The 17,272-nt window shown below is 38.1% G+C and overlaps 1 long non-coding RNA gene across 1 annotated transcript in view; it reads left to right on the top strand.

Annotated features, from left to right (window-relative positions):
• The window catches only part of LOC132535402 (uncharacterized), a 99,281-nt gene extending 94,691 nt beyond the window's left edge, over positions 1 to 4,590 (top strand). Inside the window, exons 2-3 of the long non-coding RNA XR_009547180.1 lie at positions 944 to 1,083; positions 4,136 to 4,590. This is a non-coding gene — a long non-coding RNA (uncharacterized LOC132535402). The remainder of the gene's footprint in view (positions 1 to 943; positions 1,084 to 4,135) is intronic.
• Positions 4,591 to 17,272: the final 12,682 nt, after the last annotated feature.

Raw genomic sequence — 17,272 nt, 5'->3', positions numbered from 1 at the left:
GGTTCCTTATGCACTGTGGTGCATGTGCTTTACTACTTGACCCCAGTCTTTAAGCCCCAGTTTTTAAGTAAGTCTTTAAAAATCAGAAAAAGTAATCATTTGAACACTAATATTTAAAAGATTAATAGAAAGAGCTTAAGGGTGGAGGTAGATGGCATAATGGTTATGCAAAGAGACTTCATGCCTGAGGCTCCAAGGTCCCAGGTTCAATCCCCCATACCACTGTAAGCCAGAGCTTAGTAGTGCTCCGGTCAAAACAAACAAACACTCAAATTGAAAATTAAGTTGCATGTCCTGAAGACACTGAAGTAGTCCTTAATGTCATAGTAAAAAACATTGTATATATATATCTAGACAGAAGAGTTATAGTAGTTGTGTAATTGTTCTTAACGTTTGTTCTTAATTATATTCAGAAAGACTTCTTATATTTCTTCTTTACTAGATCATTATAGTTTTAATGTCATATGTGTTAACCAGTCTCATATTTTGGAATATCCTTCTAGGAAATACACTCTCTCCTCCTTGACATCCAGTCCTGGATTCCTTTTTTTTTTCCAGGACTAAAATGTTGTTTATTCACAATGAAAGTTATGATCCAACAAGTTGTATACATGCTATAATTTAGAGATCGTCTTATAAAAAAAAGAAAGAAGCTACATGACTAAATATTGCAGTAATCATTTTATTTTTTTTGTCTTTTTTTTTTTTCTAAACAACAGTATATGCTGCACTAACTCCATTGACATAGAACCCTTCTTTCCTTCCTCAGTGGGATTCTCTCAAGAAGGATATTTAACCTGGTAGGGGAGATGTTTTTTTTTCTTTACTCTTCTGTGAAGCAAGTGGCACATCTACTATAATTCAAAGGATTTCAAAAGGGCCAGCTCCCTCTCTGGACATGTTATATTATAGTAATGACTTCCCTTTGACGTTCTCTCTGCAGATTCACTGCTTCTTGACATGCCCATCTAAGACTGTCTGAGTTTCCATGTTGAGAGTAACAGTACAGTCACACAAGAAAGAGACATGTAGAATCCCAAAAGATCCAACCTCCACAGCAGAAATGGACTCACTACTTGAATGGTGATGTGATCAGTAAAACAACAGTGGCAGTAGAGATAAAATCTTACAGCATCTCACCACCACACCATAGTAAGTGCTTTCCAGAAATATGTTTGTGTTATCATTAACTATTTATAAAGCATCTCATTCCATTGATTTTTTCTCACTTATCCTCAATTATCTGGCAAATTGCTTTAAATACATACTTGTTTAATCTCACTCCCCACCTTAGGAGTTTTCATTAATTAAGAGGCAAAAAGATAAACTTTTCAGCAAGTTTTTTCCAGTCTGACCTTTCCACTTTGAATCCTGTATGCTGATCAGATGAAAGATTCAGGGATGTCTAAATATGTCTTATTTCTCTATACAGTTGAGTACTTTATCATACTCATTCTTCAACCTAAAATCTCTTTATTATTACATTTCCTTGGAAGATTTATACGTATTTTTTCTTTCAAGTTTCTCTCATTTACTGGTGCCAGGTTCTATGAGCAGGAATAAGTAATACAATATTCCAAATAATGACTCCTGATAATTATAGTTCCCAATATTATTCCTAATAATTGGTAATAATAACATGTGTATACATTAAATAATAATTTAATGTATACACATGTGATTATGCTTACATGAATGTCTGTGCTTTGAGAATTATTTTCATATCATATTATAATCCCAAGAGTAGAGTCTATGTCCTGTGAATCATGTATCCACAAAGTCTATGAGCATCTGAAGCATTATATTCATGGGGGGAAAAAAACACGTATGTTTAAGGGACTTGGCAGTGGCACATTCAGTAAAGTACAAATACTATGCACAAGGACCTGGGTTCAATCCCCTGGGTCTCACATGTACTTGGGAAGTTTCATGAGTGTTATAAAATGCTTACGGGTATCATTTTCTCCCTCCTTTTACTTCTCCCTCCGTGCTCAATTCCTCCGTCTCTATCAGCAAGAAAAAAAAAAAGTACCAATATTTGTTTAGAACACTGAGTAGATTATCCAGCATGGTGGCTCATCTGAACCGTCCATCTGCCTGGCCATGCATGGAACTCTATCTTGAGCCCAGACCCCACTACATCAGATTTATTTGTATTTTCTGATGGATTTCCAAGCTCAGGAAATAACTCTGTTTCCAGGTGACTCTCTTCTATTCCTGAAGTCCTGCTAAATATTACAAAGGTTAGCATATAATTGCATATTGATTTATATTATTCTCTCCTTATATCATGTATGAACATCTTATTTCCCCAAGGATGATTTAAGCTTACTGACCTTTACAGATACCATATCTTAAATTAGTTTGTATCCTCCAAAGGCTCAAAGGCTGAACAATGATAGGGACTCAACATATAATCTTCACTAAGGAATTGGGAATAAATTACATTCATTTGAATATATATATATATATATATATATATATATATATTTTCTTAGCTACTATCATGCCATCTCAGTTACTTGTCTTCTTTCATAAAAATCTTTATGTCTAGGCAACTTTACCCTCATTCAGCTCACAGACTCCTTCTCCTCCTTTAATACCTAGAACATTGGAGTGCTCTTCCTTGGTCATTTTCAGAACTGATTTGTTTTAATTTCCTGCCCCTGTGATGCTTGGTACTCTATTTTAGCAATGCTTTTATTTCTTTACTATTTTATTGTCTCTACACACATCAAATTCAACAGTAAATTTAATAAAAGAGAAGATTTAATTAATGTAGACATAAAGGATCAGGTTAAATTTTCATTCATTTTCCTGAGTCTGTTATTTTCCCCCCCCTCCTTTGGACATTCACTTAGAATTGCTTTCAGTGTCTTACCACTGTTATCTTCAACAGCCCCGGCCATAGCAAAATGCTATAACTTGATGGCTTATCAGCAGTAGCACTTTTGCACAGTTCTAGAAGTTGGAAAGTCCAAAATGAAGGTGTTGGTTAATTCAGTGTGTAGGGAAGTTCTAACTGCTGATTTTTTGGAAGGTCTTCTACTTGCTGAATCCTTGAGTGCTGGGAAGGGAATAAGCTAACTTTAACTTTATGATGTCTTCTGATGAGGATACCATGAGGTTGGTTTTTTTTTTTTTTTTTCCTCCAGGGTTATTGATGGGGCTTGGTGCCTGCACCAAGAATCCACTGCTCCTAGAGGTGATTTTTTCCCCTTTTGTTGCCCTTGTTGTTTTATTGTTGTTTGTTTATTATTGTTGTTATTGATGTCCTTGTTTTGGATAGGACAGAGAGAAATTGAGAGAAGAGGGCAAGACAGAGAAAGGGAGAGAAAGACAGACACCTGCAGACCTGCTTCACTGCTTGTGAAGTGACTCCCCTCCAGGTGGGGAGCCAGGGCTCGAACCCGGATCCTTACGCAGGTCCTCATGCTTCATACCATGTGCACTTAATCCACTGCGCTACCGCCCGACCCTCTACCATGAGGGTTCTACTTCCACAACTTAATAACATTCCTCCCAAAGTCCTCAGAGTCATAATTAGATTTCAAAAAATGCCTTTTAAGGCACAATCAGCCCATACTAAGTACATCTCAAGTAAATCTCAAAATTATCTCCCCATGATGCTTGTGCTCATGTTTACTCTGGACTTCTCTATTTATCATTTCCATTTTTTCTTCATTTTTTTTTCATTGGGAGTCTAATGGTTCACAGCACAGTTGTGGGCACATAGGCACACTATCTCACCTCACCAACATGTTCATTATTTTCTAACACAGGTAGAAAGAAGAAGGAAGCGAGAAGGAGAGACACCACAGCACAGCACCAATAATACTCCACCATCTGTGGAACCTTTAAGATTCCCTGATACAGTCATGTGTTTCTAGGCCCCAGATGAGGTGATGTGATTGCTTTGTAGGGAAGTGATCTCCCAGGCCTACTTTTGTGACTTCCTGTCACCATTGAAATCAGTTTATTATTAAAAGGTTCACTAGTTCCTTTCTGCTGTAATGCCGGATCATAATTCTTCGTGCAATGCTTTGTGGCTAGATGTTGAGTATAGCCCTCAGTAAAATGTAAACTTCATGAAAGCTAACAGACATGTTCTTTCTTCTTTACCTCTGTCTCAAAGGAGTCGAATCAATATTCAACACATAATGAGTTCCCGATAAATCTTTGTTTAGAGCCTGGAGTGCAGATAGTAAGCGGGTAATCTGTAAATAGTAATGTAAAAGGGATTCCCAGGTGACAATGTCTCCTCTCACGGAAAGAAACAGCAATTCTTTGTCTCAGTGGACACATCAGAACCACAAGAAGAAGACTTCAAAGAATCTCAGCAAGTACTTCGACTGCTACATGTCCCCATCAGGCGACACTGCTCACTGCCTATAAGATTTCCACTTGCCTGATGTGGACATCTCTGCTGGAGAATTCTAATGGTACTTCTCACACCCTGCTGTCAGTGGTGTCCCCTCTTAGACTCTCCTGTTTCCTCTTGACTGGTCAATCTGCAGGTTGTTTGATAATTTTAGCAATACCTGGTAGAACCACTGCCATGGCCTTTGTATATCAACTTTTGAAGGTATTGTTCAAATAAAGGCTCGTTACTTAACTGCCCTGTTTCTGCATGCTGTTTCATTTGTGGGATGACTCACTTCCACTCCAAAAGGACCCTGATCCTTGCAATCGTGCTTCTCAACAGCTTCCATTGTAAGTTCTTGTCAGGCTAGAAAAGGGGACAAAATTGGGAGTCAGGCGGTAGCGCAGCGGGTTAAGCGCATGTGCACAGAGCACAAGGACTAGCGTAAGGATCTGGGTTCGAGCCCCTGGCTTCCCACCTGCAGGGGAGTCACTTCACAGGCGGTGGAGCAGGTCTGCAGGAGTCTGTCTTTCTCTCCCCCCTCTCTCTTCCCTTCCTCTCTCCATTTCTCTCCGTCCTATCCAACAATAAAGACATCAATAACAACAACAATAATAACTATAACAATAAAACAACAATGGCAGCAAAAGGGAATAAATAAATACTAAGAAAAAAGAAAAGGGTACAAAATTAATTATCAATAGAATGGCTACATTCCTCTGATTCTTCTTCTTTCTCCTTTGTTGATGTTTGAACGAAAGAATTTGTAGTTTTCTGGATTTGTCTTAACAGTTATTTAATTCTCATATAGGAAATTCATAAAATAATTGTTTGCATATTCCATTCTCCCCATTTTGTCAGCTTACTAGACCATATCTCCTTGAATGTAATTGAGTTTAAAGAAAAATAATTGAACTTGACTAAAATGTATGAGCTAAGATGCATAATTAAAGGAATAAATCATTATCATCATTGGTATTATTAAACACAGTCAACAAAACGAAGTCAAACTAGAGATTCTCATTTTTCTGTGTGTCTCCAAATGCCCTACCAACTCAGTGAATTTTTCAATGTTGGAAGACTCTTTTTAATTTTCTCTCCAAATCTAAGTTTCTTGCAGCAGCGAGTAAAAAAACAATATATTCTGTCAGTGGAGAAATGATTTTTGTACATGATGTCAAACATCAGACTTAATTTAATTACTTGATCAATATCCCTTTTGAAGTGATGCATACATACATAGCCGCATGTGCAGTTCAAATTATAGTTTGTCCTTAGAGCAGAGAAGAAAAACGAGAAGCCCAACATCTGAGAGCAATCTTCCTTTGATCATGTCAAAAGTAAGATATGTATAAAAGACACGTTCAACAGTTGATACAATACATTCTTTCTGTAATTTCTGAATATGGTCTATATTTTATGTTAAATAGTTTGACATTGAAATGCATTCATTCCCTCAATAAATCTTTCTCCATAGACAAACAGCATTCCCTAAACCATCACACTATCAACAGCACTGCTAATTACTTGTGGTTAAAACACATTCCTTTTGGGTTTCTGTATGAAAATTATGCTTCAGGGGCACACTTTGAAATCTCACACATTCTGAGAAAGAATGAAATCAGCTTTCTTGTGTGTGTGTGTGTATTCTATTCTTTTTTTAAATTTTTTTTTTATTTAAGAAAGGATTAATTAACAAAACCATAGGGTAGGAGGGGTACAACTCCACAATTCCCACCACCCAATCTCCATATCCCACCCCCTCCCCTGATAGCTTTCCCATTCTCTATCCCTCTGGGAGCATGGACCCAGGGTCACTGTGGGATGCGGAAGGTGGAAGGTCTGGCTTCTGTAATTGCTTCCCTGCTGAACATGGGCGTTGACTGGTCGGTCCATACTCCCAGTCTGCCTCTCTCTTTCCCTAGTAAGGTGGGTCTCTGGGGAAGCGGAGCTTCAGGACACATTGGTGGGGTCTTCAATCCAGGGAAGCCTGGCCAGCATCCTGATGGCATCTGGAACCTGGTGACTGAAAAGAGAGTTAACATATGAAGCCAAACAAATTGTTGAGCAATCATGGACCCAAAGCTTGGAATAGTGGAGAGGAAGTGTTAGGGAGGTACTCACTGCAAACTCTAGTGTACTTCTGCTTTCAGGTATATATTTTGCAGTAGTTTATGGATACGTGTGAACATATGCTCTCTCTCACAGAAACTGGTGTATATCTAGGTTTTGGGACTTTGTTAGAAAGTGAACCACCTGAGATGAAATTAGAGTATACTATGAAAGGAAAGGTCTCACCCGAGTAATGAAGCTGAAGGGTTGTCATTCCACACGTGAAGTCTCTGGACACAGTCTGAAGTGAAGCATGTTGAGGTGGCAATCGTTGTGTTGGTTAGGTTGTGATCGGCAGATGCAATATTATTTGATATGGATTGGGAGAGGCATACAGGAAAGTGGGCCCTATCCAAGGGTTCCAGGACTGGGGGGAGTAGGGGCTCTATAGTGGAGATGTGAGGTTCCTGCTGTCTTAGGGTTCAAAAAGACAATGGATAGTTAATGTTATCATCACATTATTTGGTAATTGGGTTAACTTTGAAAAGTCCTTTTGTTAGGGTTTACTGTAAAGTACCCAGTATCTTGTATATAGCTGTGCTCTTGGGTGCTTCTGATCTACTTGGTCTAGGCTTTTGAGAGAGTCTGCATATCAAATACACAGCCTATATATTAAAAAGATTCAGTTTGTGTTTTGAAAAACTTTGAGACATACAATTGATTTTCCCCCTCTCATATTAATTAACTAGTGATTTATATGTCTACATTTTGCAAGGAGTGTACATAAACACCATTCCCACCACCAAAAGACTGTGACCCATCCCTCCCACCCACTCCCACCCCCCACTGCCCCAGGAAGCTGCATGTCTACCCCTCACCACAGGGTTTTTACTTTGGTGCCCTACTTACAATTTGGTCAGGTACTGCTTTTAGTTTCCCTTTCAGATCTTCTTCCTCAACTTCTGTTGATGAGTGGGATCATCCCATACTCATCTTTATCTTTCTGACTTAGCTCACTTAACATAATACCTTCTAGCTCTGTCCAAGATGGGTCAGAGAAGGTGGGTTCATTGTTCTTGATAGCTGCATAGTATTCCATTGTGTATATATACCACAGCTTTCTCAGCCACTCTTCTGTTGTTGGGCACCTGGGTTGCTTCTAGGTTTTAGCTATTATGAATTGTGCTGCTATGAACATGGGAGTACACACCTCTTTTTGGTTGGGTGTTATGGAGTCCTTGGGGTATAATCCCAGGAGAGGAATTACTGGATCATATGGAAGGTCCATGTCTAGCCTTCTGAGTGTTTTCCAGACTGCTCTCCACAGAGGCTGTACCAATTTACCTTCCCACCAGCAATGTAAAAGGGTTCCTCTGTCCCCACAACCTCTCCAGCATTTGTTGCTGCTGTCCTTTTTGATGTATGCCATTCTTACAGGAGTGAGGTGGTATCTTAGTGTTGTCTTAATTTGCATTTCTCTGACAATCAGTGACCTAGAGCAGTTTTTCATATGTTTGTTAGCCTTTTGGATCTCCTCTGTAGTGAATGTTTTGTTCATATCCTCTGCCCATTTTTGGATGGGGCCATTTGCTTTTTTGGTGCTAAGTTTGCTGAGCTCTTTATATTTTTGGTGATTAGTTTCTTGTCTGATGTCTGGCATGTGAAGATCTTCTCCCATTCTGTGAGGGGTCTCTCTGTTTGTTTAATAGTTTCTTTGGATGTGCAGAAGCTTTTCAATTTGATGTAGTCCCATTGGTTTGTTTCTGCTTTAGTCTTCCTTGCCATTGGGTTTGATTCATCAAAGATGTCCTTGAGGTGTAGGTGGGAAAGGAAATCAGCTTTCTATAATTGTCTTAGAAAATCTTTGTTGAAGACTGATAGAGAATATGTTTAATTCAAAAGCGAAGACAAAATAAAGATAAGAAAAATTAAATAAATAACTATCAATAAATAGTATCAAAACAGCCAAAATATAATGGATTAATAAGTCATAAGAGATAGGATTTTCCTTTCACATAGTTTTTTTTTTAAAATGGGGCGTTTTCAAAGCATTCCTTACATATTAGCTTCAGGAATCAAAATCAACCAGTAAGCCAGATTTTTAAAAAAATTTCTTTAAATTTTCTTTATTTATTTACTGGATAGAGACAGACAGAAACTGAGGGGAAGTGAGAAGGAGAGAGAGAGAGAGAGCAACAGAGAAACACCTGCAGTACTTCTTCATTACTTGTGAAGCTTTCCCCTTGTAAGGAGGGACCGGGGCCTTGAAGCCAGGTCCCTGGGCATTGTGACACATGCGATCAACCAGGTGTGCCACCACCTGGCCCCCCAATAAGCCAGTTTTAAAGATGAAATCTCTCCCTCTTCAAAACTGCACCTGAGGAGAGCTTGGCTATCTACTGTGACAGTCGTATTCCAAACACCTTCGTCTCCAGAAGGGTCCTGTGGTTTTTCTTCAGATTCTTCAGGATATAAGGTTGCCAATCATGCAAGGAAATGCCCTGAAGCAGAGCCATGACTCATTCTGACCTCTCCATTCTTGAATCCCTGAAGTCCTCCTAATTTTAAATACCAAAAGGTAGAGAAACCTATGTCTCTAGTTTAAAACATACACACACACACACACACACACACACACACACACACATGCTGCTGCCAACACCTGTCATCTCCCTCCCCACACCACCCTGGATAATTCAAATTGGTTTAAAAAAAAAAAAAAAAACGAAACCGTTTAGCCATGAAACAGAATTATTTCATCACATCATTTCAGTTGAAGGCTTTCTAAATTACTCTTTTCTATCCCTAGCCACTGGAATGTACCCCCTAACATTTCTGGGCATCCAGATTTTCCATGTACGTCACAGTCATCTTGAATTTGGACACACAGAGAGGTCAGTTATGCAGAGTAGCTGGAACACTAATTTCAAGTCTGTGTCTCACGCTGGGACTAGAGCAGGCATGGAGTACCACTTATGGAGTGAGTGGTGGCCTGTGGGAACAGTTATAATTTCATTTGTACCAAAAACAAAATAAAACAAACAAACAAACAAACAAAAAACAAACCAAGCAGCGAACTAGCAGGTAATGTAGCATTCAGACACTGATGTCATTGCAGTAGAGTGGTTCTCCAGTCATCTGTATCCAGGACAATTGTTTCAGATCCAACCCCCTTCCCCCTGCTCTTCTCTTGCTTTCCATGTTTTTATCTAATGCCCTTATCACAGTCTCCCTATTCTATTCAATTGACTATTATTTTTGTGATGGTCATTTCTTTAAGATTTTTTTTTAAATATCATTTATTTTCTCTTTTGTTGCCCTTATTGTTTAATATTGTTGTGGTTATTGATGTCATTGTTGTTGGATAGGACAGAGAGAAATGGAGTGAGGAGGGGAAGACAGAGAGGGGGAGAGAAAGACAGACACCTGCAGACAAGCTTCATCGCCTGTGAAGCGACTCCCCTGCAGGTGAGGAGCCAGGGACTCGAACAGGGATCCTTTCTCCGGCCCTTGTGCTTTGCGCCACATGCGCTTAACCCGCAACGCCACCACCCGACTTCCTGTTATTGTCATTTCTATCATAATACACAGAAATGACATAGCAAGAAGGGTCAGTCCGCTCGCCAGATAGCAAAAAAAAAAAAAATCAAAACCAAAATGACACCGAGTCAATAACCACACAAAATATTCTTCCTCAGTCCACAAGAAGTGTTCATACCTTAGAAATCACTTGATCAATGATCTCTTCTAGGGATAGAAAGGAATTATCATTCTTTATTTTGACATAAATTACCCAAGTCATAAGAACAAATAGACCACTCCTTGTTGAGAAAAAGGGGAGATTAAACAAGGTAGCCAAAGTTTGTTGAGTTTTAAAAACAATTTAACTGGGGGCCGAGCAGTGGCGATCTGACCAGAATGAGTTTACCTTCTCCTAGAAGTTGAGTTAAAGCACGTGGTTCCTACCTGCAGGGGAAAATTTCATGAACAATAAAGCAGTGTTATCACTGTATCTCTACTCGCCACCCCACCCTCAATTTCTCTCTGCTCTGTCAAATTAAATAAATAAGTAAAATACATATATATATATATATATATATATAAAATGGAATATTGAGTTCTCACAATCCTTTGAATCTCTCTGAACAACCTTGGGTCTTAATATCATTTCAAAGAAACTATTCAGCTCTAACTCAGTTAAGGTTCAATTTTATATGTCAGGGATACTCGGGAGACCACTGGTCTCATCAGTTTTCCTTGTCAAAGATCGTCAACAATTCAGACAGAACCTGTTGGTTCTATTAACTTGTAGCTCAATGTATCATTTATGCTCCAAGTTCATGACATTGAAAATTGCAAATATATTCTTTGCACAGTTGCTCATTAACAAATATCCACAGAGGTTAACTTGATAATCTTCCAATCTTTTATTGGTGTGTGCTGAAGTTAAATATTCAGGACATCAGGTAAAGTGATAAGTAACTTTGAACTCAGTCAGTGAAAATTCACGAGGCATTATTTTATTCTACCATATTCATGTTTCCTGTTTTCTATGTATGCAATTTGCAATAGCATCCTTTAAGATTTTTTTTTTCTTTTTTCCTTTCTTTCTTTTTTTTTTTTTTCCAAGGGTTAAAAATTGCTGGGGCTTGGTGCCTAAAACTATGAATCAACTGCTCCTGGAGGCCGTTTTTTCCCGTTTCGCTGCCTTTGTTGTTGTCATTATTGTTATTGTTGTCACTGTTGTTGTTGGGTAGGACAGAGAGAAATCGAGAGAGGAGGGGAAGACAGAGGGGGAATGAAAGATAGACACCTGCAGACCTGCTTCACCACCTGTGAAGCACCCCCTGTAGGTGGGGATCTGGGGGCTCAAACTGAGATCCTTAAGCAGGTCCATGTGCTCTTAACTCGCTGCACCACTGCCCGGCCTCCATCATCCTTAAGATTTTATGAGATTTGCTTTATATTGTTGCATGTAATGGGACAACTAATGATATGATAGAGAGTTAAAATAACCAGATTTCACTGAAGTAAAATCTATAAAGAGTCTTGGCTGTTCTTAGAAAGACTGTTTCCTTACAGTTCTTGAGATCCATGATGATGGTTAGACATTTGTTTTCCATGTTCCTTTTTTTTTTTTCTTTGAGGGTTATGGATCATCCTCATAAAATATAGTATAGTCTAATTTCTCAGGTCAACATACTTGCCTGCAATGGGATATTCTATCTGAACTTCCTTAACTCAAAGCTGCTTTTTAAAAACACAGCATTCAATACATGTAACTGGTGCTATTGTATATTTTTCCCTTTGTAAACACGCATCTAGGCTCTGCTCTGTGCTCCACTGCCCACTCAGAATTGGGATGCTCGTGAGTGGACCAACAAGGGTGTTGCACAATTACCATCATTCAAATGGTTCCTCGCCTCCAGGAATTATGAGAACTGCAACACACCATCAGTCTCACAATGCCACCCTCATTTCAGTGGAATTAACAATTGTTGGCCTCTTTAATTTTCCTCTGTGAATATGTGGGGATATTGTGAAAAACAGTGTGAAGAATTAGCATTTCAAAACATTTCTCTAGCCAAAAGGGAAAGGATAGTGTTTAATGGACTCTGATCCCCCCTACTTAAAAGTACTGAAAGATTCTCTCAGAATAGACAAGTTTAGTGTACTTTCCCACGAGAAAAAAGTAAGCACCATAGTGTGCTTATAAACAACCACCTCTCTGGAATCGGGTGGTAGCACACCAGGTTAAGTGCATGTGGTACAAAGCGCAAGGACCAGTGTAAGGATCCTGGTTCCTGGTTCGAGTCCCTGGCTCCCCACCAGCAGGGGATACGCTTCACAGGTGGTGAAGCATGTCTGCAGGTGTCTGTCTTTCTCTCCCCCTCTCTGTCTTCCCCTCCTCTCTCCATTTCTTTCTGTCCTATCTAACAATGATGACATCAATAACAACAATAATAATAACTCAACAACAACAAAATCAACAAGGGCAACAAAAGGGAAAATAAATAAATAGATATAAAAAATAAATAAATAACCACCTCTCCACTAGTGTTCAGTAAGTATAACATGAGAGATGACTCTGGGATTAATAAAGTATGAGTGATGGTTAAGCAGAGTAAAACAATTTGCTGTAACCTCAGAAATGTAAATAAAATAGTGCACATTACATAAATTCTTTACAAAGGGAAATAATTTACAGTGGTGCTTATCCTTTTTCTGGTTGGAATAATTCCCACTAATTTGCCTTCCCATCCTTGCTTCATTCTTGGCCTGACGTCTTCAGGCAATGTATTTGAATAAGTGAAGAACATGGACACAGCAGGGAAAAGCAGAGAAGTTACCAAGAAAAGCGAACTGTGTTTCTGAGAAAACTTCTGCTCTTTGCAACCTGATAAAAAATGAAGATGTATTTTTACGGGAAATAAAGTTAAGAACATAGGAATACTCTACCCGAGTATTATTTTTAGTTGGAAAAGGCTGCATGTGAATAGATTTTCCTGTGGCCTAGATCATTAGCTAGATTATTTGCTAACATTTGAGAACAAAGGTATCATGCATTTGGTGGAGGGGGAGGGATCACTACTTGGTTGTGATTAGTTTGTTCCACTAGAATATGATAAATGATTACCCGTATCTTAGGAGAAATACACAGGCATTATTAATGATGAATGAAATTAACTACTCAGCCCATAAAATTATCCAGGCACCAAATGTGAATTTGTGACCTTCTAATGCAAGTAACTTGAAGAAGTAGGCTAAACTCAATCTGAAATAGCCTGTCTTTCTGTTTGTTGGACACTTAATGGCTTTTAATTCCATCTAAAGTCATCCTGTTCCCAAGATCTGGAAAACATCTGCATTGTGAACTCTGGAGACGTGTCACTCCATCTGCTGAGCCCTGGAAAAAAAAAAAAAAGCAGTGAATAGTCCTGCTGGGGCCTTTGTCTGCTAGACATCACAAAAGACATGTCTGTCTGGAAATGCTTCTACTTCTCTCTCCCACTGACCTGTTTGCTTATGTTGATATGCTGCTACACTCTCATTTACACCTTTTAACACTTGCCTTCTGCCCTCAAATAGAGCTCAAACTCTTCCACATGGCATATGTAGCACTGAATTCATCTCACAGACTTTGTCCCAGCTACATTGAGTTACTTTTAGTGTCTCTAGTAAAGTTGGTTATCTTTTATCTGTTTGTTATCACCATGAAGGTGCTTCTTCTATTTGAGACAACCATTTTTAATAGTTTTCTTCCTCCTTCCTTTTCATGTTTCTTTAGAATTTTTTCCCCATCATGGAGTCTAGGTGGTGGCACACCCATTATCAGGCTCAGAGTCCTGGGTTCAAGACCCCACTCCCAGCCTGCAGGGGGGGCGCTTCATGAGTGGTGAAGCAGTTCTGCAGGTGTCTCTCTTTCTCTCTCCCTCTCTCTCTCTCCCCTCCCCTCTCAACTTCTCTGCCCTCTCAAGCTTCCTCTTTTCTATGTATGCATAGTACTACTATAATAAAGTAAACTTGGAAAAACTAAAACATATGTTGTTGTAAACAAAGAAACTAAGTTATTTTAAAAAAATACATACCTACAATCAAGAGAAGTTCTGCATGTATTCAGAAAAAAAAGGGGAATATCTTTAGGATGACTTAATGAGTTAATTCTTGTTCAAGTCACCTTGTTTCGAGGGAATAAAAACATATTAGAAGCACTGAATTATAAAACAATTTGTTCCTAAAAATGTATCACACAATATGGTGAGTATACTTTATAGGACTGTATTAGATATATGGAAGTTGTGACTGCATATGTTAATGCATTATTTAGACTTACTGTGTTGACCACTTGTTTGTATACACAAAATACTTAACCATTATGTAACATAACTTAGACTATTATTATGCATATGGTAATATTGATATTGATATGGCAGCTGTGATGACAAGGTTAAAGGTATTCCTGTGACATTGATTCTACTAGCTGTGCTTAAGGTAGTGGTGGTATAGCTATAATTAACCAGCTTTTTTTCCCCTAGTTCCATCATATAAGAACAATATATCTATTTATCTATGAAAGTATCATTGATAAAATAATAAAGAAAGATTTTTTTATATATCCAAATTTCTGTGCAAAGAATTTTATACCATTAAGAAGAGACCACTGACAAATTATTTATAGGAAATGTAAAATTCCCAATCAAATCCAGAGAAGGTCTAGGGAGGATAAGTCTGGTTAATAGACAAATAACTTCAGGGCTAGAGCTGAACTTTACACAACAGATTAAGTTCTACTATAATACTTTCATAGGGCCAGGTGGTGGCGCAGCTGGTTGAGTGCACATGTTACAGGGCACAAGGACCCCGGTTCGAACCCTTGGCCCCGACCTTCAGGAGGAAAGCTTCACAAGTGTGAAGCAGTGCTGTAGGCGCGTCTCTCTGTCTCTCTCCCCTGCTCTATCACCCCCTTCCCTCTCAATTTCTGACTATCTCTATCCAGCAAATAAAGATTTAAAATAGTAATAATAATAATAATACTTTTATCAATTTATCAAAGATTATTCTCTTCCCAGTGTTTTGTCACTAGAAAATGTAAATCCTAACGTGTTACTACTATGATTAACTCCACTCCATTTGAGGCACATCAACAACTATTGGCACTCCAGTATACTCTCATTTCATAACTGAGGCAGCTGTCATATTTATACGGATGCTAGAGATTATAAAAAAAAACTCCTTGCAACCTTACTTGTCTGTAAGATGTGTTCTCTTGCTGCATGATTGCCACCATCACATTGGATAAAATCAGACAAAAATCATTTCCATTTGAATGATGTGATATTTGTACTCTTTCTCTATTAAACTCACAATATGCTGGAAATGTACAATTGTGTTCAAATGGCTATTCATGAAATACAAGGCAGTGTTCATTAAAAAAATCCCTATTTTTCACATCTAAATATGCTGAAATGTATTTGGGTTGATCACATCTGTTGGACAAGTTAGATAAGGATCTTGCCGCTTTCTTATCTTGTTTAAGCAAACTGACTGGCAGTTAAGGCAGAAGTACAAAAGCTTTCTTGATTTTCTTTTGTCCCAAGTGGAGGATAATTTCTGAGTCAGAAAGGTTTGTTCTGTCTGTGGCCAGGAACTGGCAACTACATGTCATTCAGAAATAATGATTCAGGTTCAAGTTTCAAAAAACAGGCAGAACATAACAATCTAAAGGCAAAATCACTCAATATGAAAGATAGCCTCTTGAAACAATAGGAATGGGGACTATATGTTTTCCATAGTTTTTACTGTCACAATGACTATTACTATGACTTCTTGATACTACCACAAAAATACCACTCATGGTAACCTTTCTATAATATAGAGTTAGAAAGAAACTGAAAGAGAAAGATCTCAGATCTGTATTTTTGTAAATAAACGTTCAAGGTAGATGCGGTATTAAGGTAAACAGGAAATTGAAGTGAATCATGACAGGATAATAAAAATTAGTAGAGACAAGGAAAAAGTACATGTACCATAATTGACATTATTATACATATTTGGTCTCTGTTTCCATACCACAATTCTCAATTTCTGTCATATCAAGGAAAAATAGCTGCTGAGAGCTGTGGATTTGTAGTGCCAGCACTGAGCCCTAGTGATGACGGTGGTGACAATTAATATATATATATATATATATATATATATATATATATACATTTTGTAGATGCACATGGTGATAGACAATGATATTGATGGAGCTTTGATGACAAGGATGAAGGTTTTCCTGTGATAATGATTCTATTAGCTGTGATTAAGGTAGTGGTGGTACAGCTATAATTAGCCAATGTTTTTCTGATTCCATCATATAAGAAAAATATATCTATTTTCTATGAAAGTATCATTGATAAAATAATAAAGAAAGATGATTTTTTTTTATTTATCCAAACTCTTGTGTGAAGAATTTTATATCATGGGGACCAGGTGTTGGCATAACTGGTTAAGCATTATAGTGTGCAAGGACTCAGGTTCAAGCCCCTGGTCCTCACCTGCAGGAAGGAAAGCTTCATGAGTGGTGAAGCAGGGTTGCAGGTGTCTCTCTGTCTTTCTCCCTCTCTGATACCCCCTCCCCTCAATAATTCTTTCTGTCTCTATTGAACAATAAATATTTTTTTTAAAAAAAGAATTGTATACCATTAAGAAGAGACCACTGACAAAATAATTACAGGAAAGATAAGATTCCCAGTCAAATCCAGAGAAGGTCTACGGAGAGTAAGTCTGGTTAACAGACACATAACTTGAGGGCTAGAACGGAACTTTCCACAACAGAGTAAGTTCTATTATAATACTTTCATCAATTTACCAAAATGATACTCAGCTGCGCCTATAAATAAATGATAACCAGTTGGCCTAAATAATTTTGAAGCATCAATACATGATTAGCTTTTTGGTAACACTAAATGTTCAATATTTATTTCCATGTAATTGAACCCAGTCATCATGAATCTCTGGTCATAAAGTTTTCTCCCTTTAAGTATTTTTCTACATGAAGCAACATGATGAAGGGCCCATAAGTATTTTGAAAAAAAAAATGTTGGATAAAGTAAGCTCTCAGTTTCTGGATAACTTTTTATGAGCGATCAGCTCATCCTCTTTAGATTTTTTAGCCTGTGGCATTTTCTGTGATGGCGTACTAACTCAATCGGATCAAGATCTAGGGACCTCTAAAGAAAATACAATCTACATTTATTGCTTTGTTATAATATCCCTCTGCAGTGCATAATGTTTCTACTGTATCAACTATATGCCGAGCATCCAATTTCATCTGTCTGTGGTGTGCTATGGAGGACTGCTGATTGTGGTCCT

The sequence above is a fragment of the Erinaceus europaeus genome, chromosome 22 (genome assembly GCF_950295315.1).
Source record: "Erinaceus europaeus chromosome 22, mEriEur2.1, whole genome shotgun sequence".
NCBI lineage: Eukaryota > Metazoa > Chordata > Mammalia > Eulipotyphla > Erinaceidae > Erinaceus > Erinaceus europaeus.
The sequence above is the reverse complement of the archived record's forward strand: the minus strand, read 5'-3'. Positions and strand labels throughout refer to the sequence as shown.